Source organism: Urocitellus parryii, chromosome 8, assembly GCF_045843805.1.
Source record: "Urocitellus parryii isolate mUroPar1 chromosome 8, mUroPar1.hap1, whole genome shotgun sequence".
Lineage (NCBI taxonomy): Eukaryota > Metazoa > Chordata > Mammalia > Rodentia > Sciuridae > Urocitellus > Urocitellus parryii.
The window spans coordinates 61984618-61999311 of NC_135538.1; the positions used below are offsets into that span (position 1 = coordinate 61984618).

At 35.3% G+C, this 14694-nt stretch overlaps 1 pseudogene; it reads left to right on the top strand.

Moving 5' to 3' along the window:
* The first annotated feature begins 10488 nt into the window (after positions 1-10488).
* On the top strand, positions 10489-11954 carry LOC113192377 (translation machinery-associated protein 16 pseudogene; annotated as a pseudogene).
* The last annotated feature ends 2740 nt before the right edge of the window (positions 11955-14694 follow it).

Below are 14694 nucleotides of genomic sequence, written 5' to 3' on the forward strand. Positions count from 1 at the left end.
CTCACTGCATTCCCCACTGACCTCAGCTCATATCTCTACCATCATTGGCTTTCTTTTTGTTTTATATATACATTTAGATCACTACCCCCATCAGTCTGTCTCCTTATCTCACATCTTAGGAAATTTTCATACTTGCGTTCTTCTCCTATAATGATCTGACTCCAGATCTTCTTTTCAGGAAGGCCTCCCTGTCCAAACAGACTTATAAAGCCACAAGCACACCCACTCCTGCCTCTGAACATCACATCTTTCTATTCCATTTTCTTTATAGCACTTCTCATTCATTATCTCATCAATTTATCTGTTTGCTTCTCACCTCTGTATAAGAACACTCCTTCTCCTCCCTACCCAGCCTACATGGAAGGTCTATACAAGGGCAAGGATCTTATCTCTTATTTATCCTTATTTTCCTGGCATCTAAAACCATGCCTTCTTTGTATTAAGAAAGAAGTGCATACTGTTGACAAAAACTTACTCTTAAAAATGTTTTCACAGACTAGTCTGTCATGGACAAGGATAAAGGAACTATTTGTATGTGTCATGTTAAAATAACGTATGTGACTGTAAGCCATCAATCATATCCATTCTTTATTTGGTTCCTTACTATGTAAAATACAAATAATAATAGGGAAGAGCAGTAGGATCTGCTGTGGCCTAGAGGATCTGTGCATGTAATAGGGGGGCCCAGGACTGCAAATAAATTTTTTTTGGAAAAGATTTATTGTGGTTTATGAATTTTTTGGCATTTCCAAGAAATGACAATAAAGACTTAATTTGTTTTTCAATTAATTTTTTGGCTCTAAGTTGTTTTCTATACTGCAAACTCGCATCCCCTTTTCTAGGTCTGGCCTCAGAGAGAGAATCAGTGGGCCTGGCTTTGCGAGGGCTATAAAGGGAAATGTGAGTGTCATCAGCCAACATCTGACCATCTTCCATATGACATTTCCATATTCTTATGTGGGGCATTGCATGCCAATGCAGCAACTTGCATGCTGAAAGAAGGAGAAGACAGAACCAAAGAACTCTAGTCACATTTTCTAATGTGGAAGGCACTGGGATAGGAGTTTGGAGAAGTTTGTTAACAAGGTTATACCCCAAGCCAGAATTTTCCTGGCCCCAGAAAAGCCTTCTGACACAGCATCTTCTGGCAACTGATAAAGTAGAACCCCTCGTTTTGGCTTGGAAAGTGGGCGATGGACTTTGGCTGTTACCAGCCACTCAACTTTGGGAACATCACAAAGCCATATCCTCATTTCTAGAATGAAAAGTTAAACCAGGTCAGTGGCTTCCAGACGCCAGTCTGAGAGCCTGCGTCAGTCTATGAGGAAATTTTCACTGGTCAGTGGCAAATTAAAAAAATGGAAAAGATAATGTTACATCTAACATCATTATATATTTATTACTGGAAGATTGCTAAGTGGCCTTTCTTGGAAAAAGATGTTCTCTTTTTTATTGTAAAAATAAACTTGGCTTTATGATATCATAGTATATGGATAGTAGTTATTTTTGAAGGAAAAAAATTGTCTTGGCTTATCATAAAAAGTTCACAACCTTTGTTGGTCCACCAAAACCTGTGAATTCATTGAATTATATTATTCTCAATGTCCTTGCTAGTTTTAAAAGTTTTGACAAGAGGAGAGTTGCAAACTTAAATGCTTGAAATGTTGGTCAAGTACATCAATATTGAGTAAGACGGGGGGCAAGACTCCAAGCTGTTTATATCAATCAACCTAACATTTACTAATAGCAGTGCCATTTAAAATACACTGCTCACTTCAAATAGAAATCAAGTAAAGGTGTGAATGTCCAGCATGTGGCTGCTGGCCTCCGTTTTGTCAACTCTGCTTTATTATTTTCTGACAGTTTTCTTGCAGTCCTAACAGTCTGGCTTTCTGTTTTTAATCACCACCAAAATATTGTAGCACATTGTTATTTTTGTAATTTTAGCCATTAGTTATTATGGCAATAAAGTCATATTTGTGATGTGGCTTATAAGTTTCATATCATTATGGAGATTAACAAATTTAGCACTTATGTATTAAATGCTATTAAAATGCAGGGTTTTTGCTTGGGTCAAAAATGTGGAGTAAAACCCTATTTAAAGTATATGAAAAAACATGTTGGACTTGTATATTGATTGTGTCACAGCATGTGATTCAACAGCAGAATTTCTACTAGGTCTCATTCTTTAAATATTTATTGTATTGTTAATTGATGAATATGTGCTTGTGTTCCCACAAAATTAGAGATAATAAGCGGTTTGCCCGTCAGCTGCATTATAAAACCTCAAATGCAAACACTGGTGCTAATATTACAATTTTCTAAGTCAAGGAATAGCAAGTGCAGGCTTTTTAGTATTTTCCCAAAATTTCTATTTTTGTGGATTTTTCAACTTTATGAACTATTGGAAAGTATTCTCCTTCTCCAATGTAACTTTAATCCATCTTCTTTACTCAGGGGAAAGAAGAGAAGCAGCTAAAAAAGAAGTCATCTCCTGGAGGTATGTAGAATGAGAAGGCACATCATCAATCTACCTAGATCTTTGTTTTGATATATGATTGTAGATGGGCTACAAAGCAGAGCTTCCAGACATGACAAGCATTCAATGCCCTTGTGTTGATTCCCGCAAAATTCTAATAAGGCAGAAAAAGAAGTGTGATAAGTTTGAGTATGAGTTATTCTTTTTATGTTTTATTATTGCATTATAGTTTTACATAATTGTGGGTTCATTTTGACATATTTCTGAATGCATGTAACATAATTTGCTTCATTTAATTCCCCAGAACTACCCTCTTCTCTCCCTCCTCCCTCCTACCTCCTCCTGGATTCTCTTCCTCTACTCCACTTTTCTCCCTTCTGTTTTCATGAGACTTTCTCTTTTTAAAAAATTCCTTATTTCTCTCCAGCTTCTGCGTATAAGAGAAGACACTAGACCCTCAACTTTCTGTGTCTGGTTTACTTCACTTTGTATGATGTTCTCCAGTCCCATCCATTTACCAGCAAATGACATAATTTCATTCTTCTTTATGGCTGAGTAAAACTGCATTGTGTGTGTGTGTGTGTGTGTGTGTGTGTGTATACATTTTCTTTACCAATTTACCTGTTGACAGGAACACAGCTGGCTCCATAACTTGACTATTGTGAATTGTGCTGCTATAAACATTGTTTTGCATATATCACTATAGTATGTTTATTTTAGTTCTTTGGGTTAGATTTCAAAGAGTGGGATAGCTGGGTCAAATGGTGTGTTCATTCCTAGTCTCTTGAAGAATCTCCACACTACTTTCCAAAGAGGTGGTATTAATTTGCAGTCCCACCAACAAAAAGGTACATGAGAGTAGCTTTTTTTTTTTTTTGCACTTCCTCACTAGCATTTATTATTATTTGCATTCTTGATGATAGTCATTCTAGCCAGAGTGAGATGAAATCTTAGTGTTAATTTGCAATTCTCTGATTGCTAAGGGTGTTGAACAAATTTTTTATTTATTTATTGTTGATCATTTGAATTTCTTCTTTTGAGAAATATCTTTTTAGTTCTTTTGCCCATTTGTTGATTGGGTTATTTGTTTTTTTTTTTTTTTTGGTGTTAAGAGTTTTGGGTTTTTTATATATTCTGGATATTACTTCCCTGCCAGAGGAGTAGCTGGTAAATATCTTGTCCCATACTGTAAGCCCTCTTTTTATGTTCTTAATTGTTTCCTTTCCCTGTAGAAGCTTTTTAAATTGATGTCATCCCACTTATTGATTCTTAGTTTTATGTTTCTTGAGCTTTGGGAATCTTATTAAAGAAGTTGGTGCCTGTGCTAATATATTGGAGCATTGGCCCTATGTTTTCTTCTAGAATTTGCAGTGTTTCTTATCTAATTCCCAGGACATTGATCCACTTTGTACAAGGTGCAAGATAAGGATCTATTTTCATTCTTCTACATATGGATATACAGTTTTTCTCAGGATCATGTATTAATAAGACTGTCTTTTCTCCAACATAGTTTTTGGCACCTTTGTTGAGGATCATATGACTGGATCTATATGAATTTGTCTCTGTGTCTTTTATTCCATTGATCTTCATGTCACAATATCATGGCTGTTTTTATTATTATAACTCTGTAGTATATTTGAGATCAGATATTATGATGCCTTCAGTATTACTCTTCTTGTTTAGTATCATATTGATATTCTAGGTTTTCTTCCAAATAAATTTTAGGACTATTTTTTTCTAGTTCTGTGAAGAGTGTCATTGGTTTTTTTTTTAACAGGGATTTCATTTAATCTGAGTGTGAGATGAGTAACATTGGGAATCAAGAACAGGAAGCTCAGAGATAAAGGACACTATGTCTCTCGTTTAGAGGTGTGGCCCTCACTGGACAGGGGGACCCTTGGAGACCCCACAGATGGCTAGTGCCAGAACCAATTTGAGAGCACACGTCTCTCTACTATTCCAGGTTAATCAACAAACAACAGTTTTCCTTAACCATGGCTTCAAACTTTGATTTCTTCTGGTTCTTAAGTGTCCATTATTATAATGTCATCCTTAAAATTCTTGGTCCTAGGCCCATCTAAAAGTGACCTCCAAGGAGAAGCTTGTGTGGTCCTGTGAGTTTCCCTCTCCCTGCCTGTGCATTGCGACAGTTTGCAGTATCCATTGAATGACATACAGAAGTGACCCCTCTTCCATAGTTTCACTTTTTACAGTTCCTGTTGCAAGCAGTCAACCAGAGACTAGAAATATTAAATGGAAAATTCCAGATTAACTCACAATTTTTAAATTGTGTGTCATTCTGAATGGTGTGATGAAATCTTTTGCCATCCTGCTCCAGCGTGGTTGGGACACAAATCATGCCTTTGTTCAGTTTTTCCATGCAGTTACTCTAACCATTCATTAGTCATTTAGTATCAGTCTCCATTATCAGATCAATTGTTATACTTATACTGTGCTTGTTTACAAGTAACCCTTATTTTTAAAAATAATGGCCCCCAAACATGAAGGTAATAATGCTAGAATTTTATTATAGTATGTTATTCAAATTTCTCTATTTTGTTAATAGTTATTGTTAATCTCTTACTGTGTTTAATTTGTGAATAAACTTTGTTGAGGAAAAAACACAGTGTATCTATCTATCTAGATAGATACACACACACACACACACACACACACACACACATATATATATATATATATATATATATATATATATATATATATATAAACATACACACACATAGTGTGTGTGTATATATATTGTACTATCCATAGATTAAGGTGTCCATTGAGGGTTTTGAAACATATGCCTAAGACCTCCCTTACTTATGGATAGTGGAAAACTACTGTATATTTTAAAAATTCTATTCTGAACCAGTTTTTCTTTTGGATTCTTGAGTCACGGGGATCCTTCCTGAACTTCCTCTGAACTTTTAGAAGTCAAGAATTTTGAAACCTTGGAAGGTTTTAAGATTTCCAAGTTACATACATAAAGAACATGCATGGAAATATTTCCTGAGCTTTTGCTGTTAAGAGGGGTGAAATTAAGTAGAAAATGGACTTCCGTTACTGAATACCTCTGAAACTCTGGTTCACCTTGTAGCATGTTTTCCTGAAAGACTTCTCAGAACATCAGTTTCAAAGACAGTGAATAGAACAGTTTCTATCACCCATTTTGCTTGAGAACCTTTTTTTATTCAAGGAGGATCTCTAAGGACTACATTTTTAAGGACTTGACTTAGGAAAATCTTAATCTTATGACAATGATAGGCAACTATTAGTGCATAGAGATGAACCTGGTGAGCACAGCAAATATTCAGATTTTAGGTGTCATCTTCACAGTGAGTAATTCAACAAATCTTTCAGGGAACTCAGGAATCCAAATTTAAAAAGCATCCTAGAGCAGGGATTCTGAACTTTAATTTGAAGAGGAATCATTTAGGATTTTGTTAAAATGCAGAGTCTGACTCCACAATTCTGTAGTGGGGGTCTGGATTCTGCCAATCTCCCAGGTCTCACCGTTGCTGGTGATATGAAGCCCACAGTTTGATGGCATTGATGATTCTGACCATCCAGAGCTGTCCATTTCTGTTATTATCACAAATGTCACTGTCTTCCAAGATTTGTGTCACTTTCAATTCATGAACAAGTGTTGCCTTATTGGCCATAATTAAGTTCAGAATCATAATTCCCTTCATTGCTTATTCTGCCATGTAAGAGGTGGGACACTTAGCAACTATGTCAAAACTTATCAAATGCTCTTGTTCTAACCTAACATGATATCCAGATCCTTGCAGTCCTCCTAACTCACTACTCTTATTGCTACAGTAATCTTGACAGTTTTTAGTACTGTCTTGGACACTGCCATGCAGTAGGCCTGCAGTCTTACTGAGCATATTTGCTACTTCTTCTTTTTTGGCTGTTTGTATTATTAGGGTTTTTCCAGAGGAAGAGAAACAATGGGTATGTGTGTGAGTGTGTGTGCGTGCACGCATTTATATTTATTATGGCACTTGGCTTACTTCATTATGGAGGCAAGAAGTTCCATAGTATGCTACCTGTAATCTGGAGAACTAGGAAAACCAGGGGTGTAATTCAGTCTAAATCCCAAGGCCTAAGAATGGGGGATGAGCATCAATGATATAAATTTTGTCTGAGTTCAAAAGCCTGAGAATTAGGACTACTAATGTCTAAAAAGGCAAGAGAAGATGGATATCTTAGCTCAAATAAGGAGAATAGTGTATTTTTTTCCTCCCTACTTTTTGTTTTTTTGGGCGGGTGTCCTTGGTGGATTGGGTGGTGCTAACTATATGGGTGAAAGTAACTTCTTTATTCAGACCACTATTCAAATGCTCATTTCTTCCAAAGACCCCTCATAGACACCTAGAAATAATGTTTTACCAGTCATCTGGATACCTTTTAGTCCAGACAAGTGAGTTGACATGTGAAATTAACCATCTCACACTATGGTGGTCAATAAATTTGACTTTTACATATGTTATAAACTCCATAAGCTTTATTAATGTCTTCTTGTAATGATAAATTGCTTTTTAAAAACTGATAAACAAATTAATACTTATATTTATTCAAATATTTGCTGTCTGGCCCTCTTCTTTGTGTACACTCATATTTCAATCAGATATTGTTTCCTTTCCCTGAAACATTTCTGATAGTGTGGATCTGCTGCTGCATAATTCTTTCAGCTTTCATTTATCTGAAAATGTCTTTATATCACCTTCATTTCTTCCCCCTTTTTTTCTGATTTGATTATAGATTTTTGGCAGATTAAAAAATAAAAAACAAAAGAATACCACCGCGAGATGCACCACTCACTCTCCCCGATGCGTCTCCATTTTTGAATGGTATCTGCATGGATACAGCTGTTAAGCACAAATAAGTCCATCCTCTCCATATCTTGTGACTGGTGTTCTGTTTGTTTTTCTTAAAGTCTTTTTTTCTCTTCCTGACTCAGTTTGAATAATTTCTGTTGACTCGTTTTCAAGGTCATGATTCTTCCTTTAGAAATGCCTCATCTGCTTTTAAGACTATCCAGTGTTTGTCTCTTTGCTTGTTGTTTTTGTTTTAATTTCAGATATTACATTATTCATTTCTAGAATGTTGCTTTGGTGCTTTAAAAATAGTTTTGTTTTCCCGAAATATCTCTCCTCTTTATCATTATGGCCATCGTTTCCTGTAAATTCCTTAGCATATTCAAAATAATTGTTTTAAAGTCTTCTGCTAATTCCAATGTTTTTATTAAATATGCTTTCCTTTAATATGTCTTACATTCTCCTTCTTGTTCTCGTGTCTTGTCATTTTGTACTATCCTCTGAACACTGTATAATAAATAGTGAGGGCTGAGGAGACACTTTTTATTCCATTTTACTGATTTTCCAGAATATTTAAACCTTTTCCTTTATCTGGCAGTGAGGCTGCGTCAGTTCTCTCAGATTTCTCTTAGAGCAGTGTAGTTCTGAAATCGGGCTTCAGCTTTAATTAGATTAAAATTGCTTATGATTAGCCCAACCCCCAAACTACTGTGTCACCTCTGGTTTTGGTCTTATCAGGACTTAAGCAGGGAGGGGTAGTTTCTGATTTTTTTGGTTGACTTTTAGGTTCATCTCTTTCAGGGCTCAAGAATGTACATGCAAGAATCCCCAATTTCCAGTCCTTTCTTCATTGAATTTCTTTGCAAAATTCAAGGTAGGGTTAAGGATGGAAAGAGAAGGGTATTCAAGCAGTTTGCATTTAGGTCTCTTCTGTATTCTAATCCATTCTGCCAGCCCAGACTGTCTTTGTTCCTGCAACGTTTCGCCATCTATCCCCTACAGACAGGCAACAGCCCTGGAGATGGAAACTTCTAGAACTCTTATCACCTATGAGGTGTTTCTTTCTCTAGAGTGCTGTTAATCAAGGCTTCCTTGCATCCTTTGTTCTTCATTAGCCCAAGGGACAAGTATTTTAATTGTTTTTAGAGTTTTGTTGTTATTATTAAAATGAGAACAAAGGTGTTTTGCTTTCTTCCTCATCCTCACCATTGTAAATCATCATAAAATATATACTCACCTACTTTTTATTAAAAATAGGTAAACCTAGAGCACATTTAACCATAACGTAAGCAATTCATATTAGCAACGTTTTGAATAAATGCAGATTACTATGCACTAGATGATAGCTACCATTCAATTTACCTTGATCTCTAGTTTACAATTGAAATCTTTTTAGAGGCATATTAAGTCTTCTGAACTACACTGGGTGTCTATGGTCATTGTTGATTTTGTAGGTGCTGGATGGTACTCTATTGGGGTAATTTTGGGGAATACCTTCTTAACAGTTGTCCTGGGAAAGAATCCCCTTGGGTTTTGTTCCCCCTTAACATTATTTCTTTGCATTTTCTTTGTTTAAATATTTATTTTTTAGTGTTGGACTCAATACCTTTATATTATTTATTTGTATGTGGTGCTGAGGATCGAACCCAAGGCCTTGCACATGCTAGGTGAGCACTCTACCACTGAGCCAGCCCCAGCCCCAGCCCTTCTTTGCATTTTCTATATAACAGAAGCCACATTACACATAAGACAGAACCTCACTCAAAACCATCTCCCATGACCATCAGAAGGCTTTAATTTCTTCTTGACATTTGGAAAAAAAAAAGATAAACATTTCTCTTCCCCTTAAGTTTTTTTGCTGGAAATGACTACTATTAATGGCATTAAAATTCATGTATAATTGCTCTCTTGGCAACTTGTTAGCAATGATTAGAGGGACTCTTAAATTTGGAACTTCCATTGTTATTTTCTGAATTTATAACCCTGTTAAAATATACATTGGATGAAATTTAAACCTATTTTTACAAAGTTAATTTAAAATAGCTTCATGACATTGCTGTTTGAATTATTCTCATCATTGTTATCTTACATTTAAATTGACTATTTATGTTAATATCATTCAATTTTCTGCATAATAGGAAAAGGAATTTAAAATGGAAATCAAACAGAGGAATATATATATGAATGACAGTCACTGCAAACAGCAAAACTTCATGAGTTCTCTCTGACCATGAGAAGGAGACTGGAACCCCTCTTCCTTTCCCTTCCATCTGTGTTCCTTCTGATTGTTGGATAGTGCTTGCCATCATCCCCTTATATTTTCTATAGTCCTTGCCTCATTGGTCCCAAGGAAGAAGCAAAAAGAATAATTAAGAAAGGGGACCCAAGGGGCTTTGCAGCCACATTATATTAGGAGTCAGGGCATAACTGGCGAATTTTAAAAATCTCTTTTATTTTCCTTTCTTTATTCTCTTCTATTTTCCTCATCTAAATCTTTCTTTTACCTTGTATTTTTCATACTTATTGCTTCTAAGAAACAGACATCTACGTGAGACTGATGGGGTCCTAGACATGAGCAGTTTTCTCCTCCCCTCATCTCTCTCACATTTACTTCAACCTTTGTCTTTGTTGTAACCACACTTGTCTTGCCTCTGACACTTATAGGAAGCATTGAAAGAATTTGAGTTACTAAAAATGTAATCACAGTCACCAATTTCTAAGTAAACTATTAAATGTATGAGGAATATTGTGAATGTCTTGCTCACACCAGGCTAGGGCCCATGTTGAATACATGTTATAAGAATTAGTACACAAATCAAGAAATGTCACTCCAACATGATGATATGTACTTTTGATATGTGGCTTGCTTTGACAGAGTTTTTCTTTTTATCTGTTACAAATTTGTCATAAATTCAGATGAGAACCAGGTAGAGCAAAAATGATTATTACTCTCCATTAGCACTGGGGGTATGCCTCCTGTATCTGTTAAGCATTGCATGATGCACTAAGTAGCCAGTAAAAGAAAAGTCTAGTTTAAAAATCAGTGGCTTAAATAAAACAGATGTTATTTCTCTTGCACCTAAAAGGAGCTTAGAAATAGGGAACTGATCCCTGATGTGCAAGATTTATGGTTATTAGACACTAGGCTTCTCTTAGCTTTTTGTTTTGCTATCCTAAAGCATGACTTCCAACTGCAAGATTATCTCATTGTCCAAGAGGGCTGCTGAGGTACCAGCTATCATGTACTAGAAAAAAGGGAAAGAACAGAAGAGATGCTCATGCCAGTTGAGTCAATTCCCACTAAGTTGGAAGATCCACAGAACACTTTCAATGATATCCCAATTTCAGGAACATTGGTATATACCCACACTTAGCTGCAAAGAAGGTTGGGGAAAATGCAGTTTTCTATCTGTTTGTAATGCTGTCTTCTGTTACTAAAGGAGAAGAGACAATGAACAGTGGAGAAAAATTGTCAATCTCTGCCATTTCCACTAAAGTATAAAAATAAAAGATGATCTTTTGCATCATTTTAGACATCAGTCGAAATTATATGACATTTTACCATATACAACACCTATGTAACTCTAGTTCTTTGTTAAAACATTTAAAGACAGATGAAACTATTAGGGAATCATCTAACAGGAGGTAGGGTATATAGAAAGCTTAACTTCTGAGTAATGGTAATTTTTAGCTATCATCATGTACATAAAAGCTATGGCTTAAAACATCTGCCAAAAAGACAAAAAGCAAGTATTGGTAAGAATGTGGAGAAAAGGGAACGCTTGTACACTGTTAGTGGGAATGTAAATTGGTGTAGCCATTGAGGAAAACAGTATGAAGTTTCCTCAAAGAATTAAAAAACAGAACTACCATATGAACCAGTATTTAATTTCTAGGCATATGAACAAAGGATATGAAATCAATGTGAGGTAGAAATGGGGTCCACATGTGCTCAGGCCAGAGAACTGGTATTAGTTGCTGAAACCAGGTTCATTAATGTCAGGTTTGAAGTGCAGAGACTCTCTGCAGCCTTCTGGAGGTCACCACAGTGGTGACCCTCGCCAGCTTCCCTGAACCCTTCTCCCTGAAGTACAAAAGGGAAGAAATATAGGCTGGGGAAAAAAAAAAAGTCATCCATCCATATAGTAGAAAAGCAGCTCAGATTATGAGAGGAAAAAAAAAAGAATTGAAGAATGAAAAGACCTTGAATTTTAACCTTAGCAGTGAAAAACTGCAGTGATTTCTAGATCATCTGTATCCCTCCAAATGGGATATTCAAAGAAAGATGTTCGTGAATTAACTGAAAGGCACTTAAATAGATTTAGCAGTGAGCTGGAGCAGATTGAGTTACATAACAGCATCAAGGATGGGAAGGGAAGGCAACACTATTCCGGGGAAACAGTCATCAAGCAGATGATGGAGCATGAGCCAGAGCGGTAGGAAGGCTATGGCCTTGAGATCCCCGACATTTTCAATGCAAATAAACTGAAAATTTTTAGGGAGTGGAATTTTGATCTGAAGAAATTGCCAACCATTCAAATGAGAAAACTTTGTGCTAATGGAGGCAATTTCTAAGAAGAGCAAGAGGGAAACTATTTTTAACTATAGACAAAGAAAAAGGGGAATTGGAACTAAAGGTGAATTAAAGACTCAGAAGAAGGAATGACTCCAATAGCATCATTGTTTTTACTTGAATTGAAAATGAATAACTTGAGAGCTTTAAGTCACACTCATTAATTGTGGCAAATAACTGTCTAGATACAAGAATTTGCTATTTATTTTGTCACAGAGAACCATTTGCAGTTTAAAAAGTTATGATTTTTATTTAAAATTGAAGGTTGCTTTTACATTAAATTGATAAAATAGAAGTTTTATTAGTCGGTTTTCAATTACTATAATGAAATACTTGAGGCTAGTTTACTTACTTTAAAAAAGGCATTTATTTAGCTTATGTTTTGGGAGGCTGAAAGTCTACAAGTAGCATACCACTGGTTCTGGCAAGGGCCCCTCTAGCTATATCACTTTATAGCAGATGAAATGAAAATTCATGTGGGGGATGGTGGTAGGAGGGAGAGGCCATGTGATGGTGAGGCAGGACACCACAGAGTGGGAGGGGCCTGTAATGACCTCTCACAAGGCCCACCTCTTAAAAGTACCATCACCTCTTAACACCTACGCACTGGAGACCAGGCTTCTAGTAGGTGAGCCCTTGAGGGATACACTTAAACCACAACCAAACTGTAGCAGAAATGATCTTCCAAAGGAATCTAATCTGAATTTTGCACAGAAGAAAAGCAACATGTGTGAGAACAACAACAAAACAATGTTTTGAATTATTTTCTTTATGTGGATTTAGGATTGCCTACCCTGGGAAAGGGGGTGAATGGACAATAACCTGTTTTCTAAGAGGTTCCTGTGGACATTTCTAGAGTTGTGATAAAAGAAAAATTGTGTTACACTGATTCTTCTCTTAAACATTGAATCTAATTCCTTTCCCTATAAAATAGGGGGGAGTTTCATAGGGAATTTATATTCACCAATAAATTATACATTATTGTTTATTATCTCCTGAGCCAGAGCTAAAATTTAGAAACAAATAGTCTGTGTTTATGGTTATGTTGATCCCCATACTTAATCTGCTATCTTTTGACAAAGAGAACAAATGATTCAGATTTGTTCCTTTTGATTATATATTGTTTTCTGCTTTCTCATTGTGAAAAATAAGGTTTCTACTAAGACGTTAAAAATTGACATACAACAATTCTGCAAGTGTCATGAAAATCATGGATACACTAGATTTTATTATTCACAGAAATTGTTAAATGCAAGCAATCTTTAGAATGTCCTTTAAAGTATGTGATGCAAGTGTATTTGAGTATTTTTAAAAAAGGAAAAAAATATATTAATGTTGTATGAGGTTAACTAGATATCAACTGTCATGCTAACAGTTTATATAAAGTGTTGTAATTTTTTACTTCTGAAAATTAAAAATAAAATTTATTTCATTAAAAAATGTTCTAAAATATCTGCACTTCCATGTAGCATTATTCATAATAGCCAAGATAACGAAGCAACCTAATTGTCCATCAACAAATGAATGGGTGAAAAAAAATGTACCTATTTATATATAATGGAATATTATACAACCTTAAAAAAGGAAACCTTGTCATTTGTGAAAACGTGTATGAACCTATAATACATTATGTGAAGTTATATAAGTCAGGCACAGAAAGGAGAATACTACGTGATCTTACTTATATGTAGAATTTACAAAGTTACAGAAGGAGAAAATAGAATGGTGATTACCTGGAGCTGGTGGGAGACAGGAGTGAGGAGTACCCAGACAAAGAGTAAAAAAGTTGCAGTTATACATGATGAAAGCACATCTAGAGTTCTTAAAGTGCAGAGTAGTGACTATAGTTCATGATATTGTATTGTATATTGAAATCTGTTAGGATAGTAGATCATACATGTTCTCACCACACACCCATACCTACACATACACAGAGGATAGTATGTGAGGTAATGGATATGTTTATTAGCTTGATTTAACTATTTCACAGTCTACATAATAAAACATCACATTGTAAGTCTTAAATATATACAATTTTTAATTTGTCAATTGTACTTCAATATAGCTGGGGAGAAAACCCAAAACCAAACCAAAAATAGTCCCTTTCACTTCCTGGGAGGTCCATAAATATTTATTCCATGCCAGCTTCCTAAATCTGGATAATGAGGGCCTATAAAATGTGCAGAGCATTGTATTCACTGAAAGAGGAATTAGATTTGTTCTCCAGAATCAAGAGTAGCTTTTAATTGAATTGGAACTGTCCAACAATGAAAAGTTTGCCTCAGGATATACAAAATTTCCTATCAATAGAAAAGTTGAAAAAAGAAGCTGAGCTGCTTTTTCAAAGAAATAAATGGAAAATTTTGCAAAGAAATGTGTTCATATTTCCATTGTTTAAAATATAAGACAATATGAAACATCACATGTACCCAGCATCATTGCTCGAATAGATGTTGGCAAATCCACACACTGTACAGTCTTTAAGGTGACTATGTAAGTATTTATTGACAGAGAAAGACATTCATAATATAGCAGATTAAACAAATGAATTAGAGAATAAACCTTATAAGTATGATTTACATGTATCTATAAACAGCTGTGCAGTAAAAATGAAGCTAGATCATACGGGCATTTTTTCTTCTTTAAAAACATATAAATGAATATAGAAATTATCTAAATATTTGGCAACGATAGTAATAGCTGATTTTTTAAGGAGAAAAAAATCCTGAATAATCATGCATCAGATACAAATTAAAAGAGATTGGGAAGGTCAATCTGACAGACCTTTACATTTTCTTCCAACTCTAAGATCT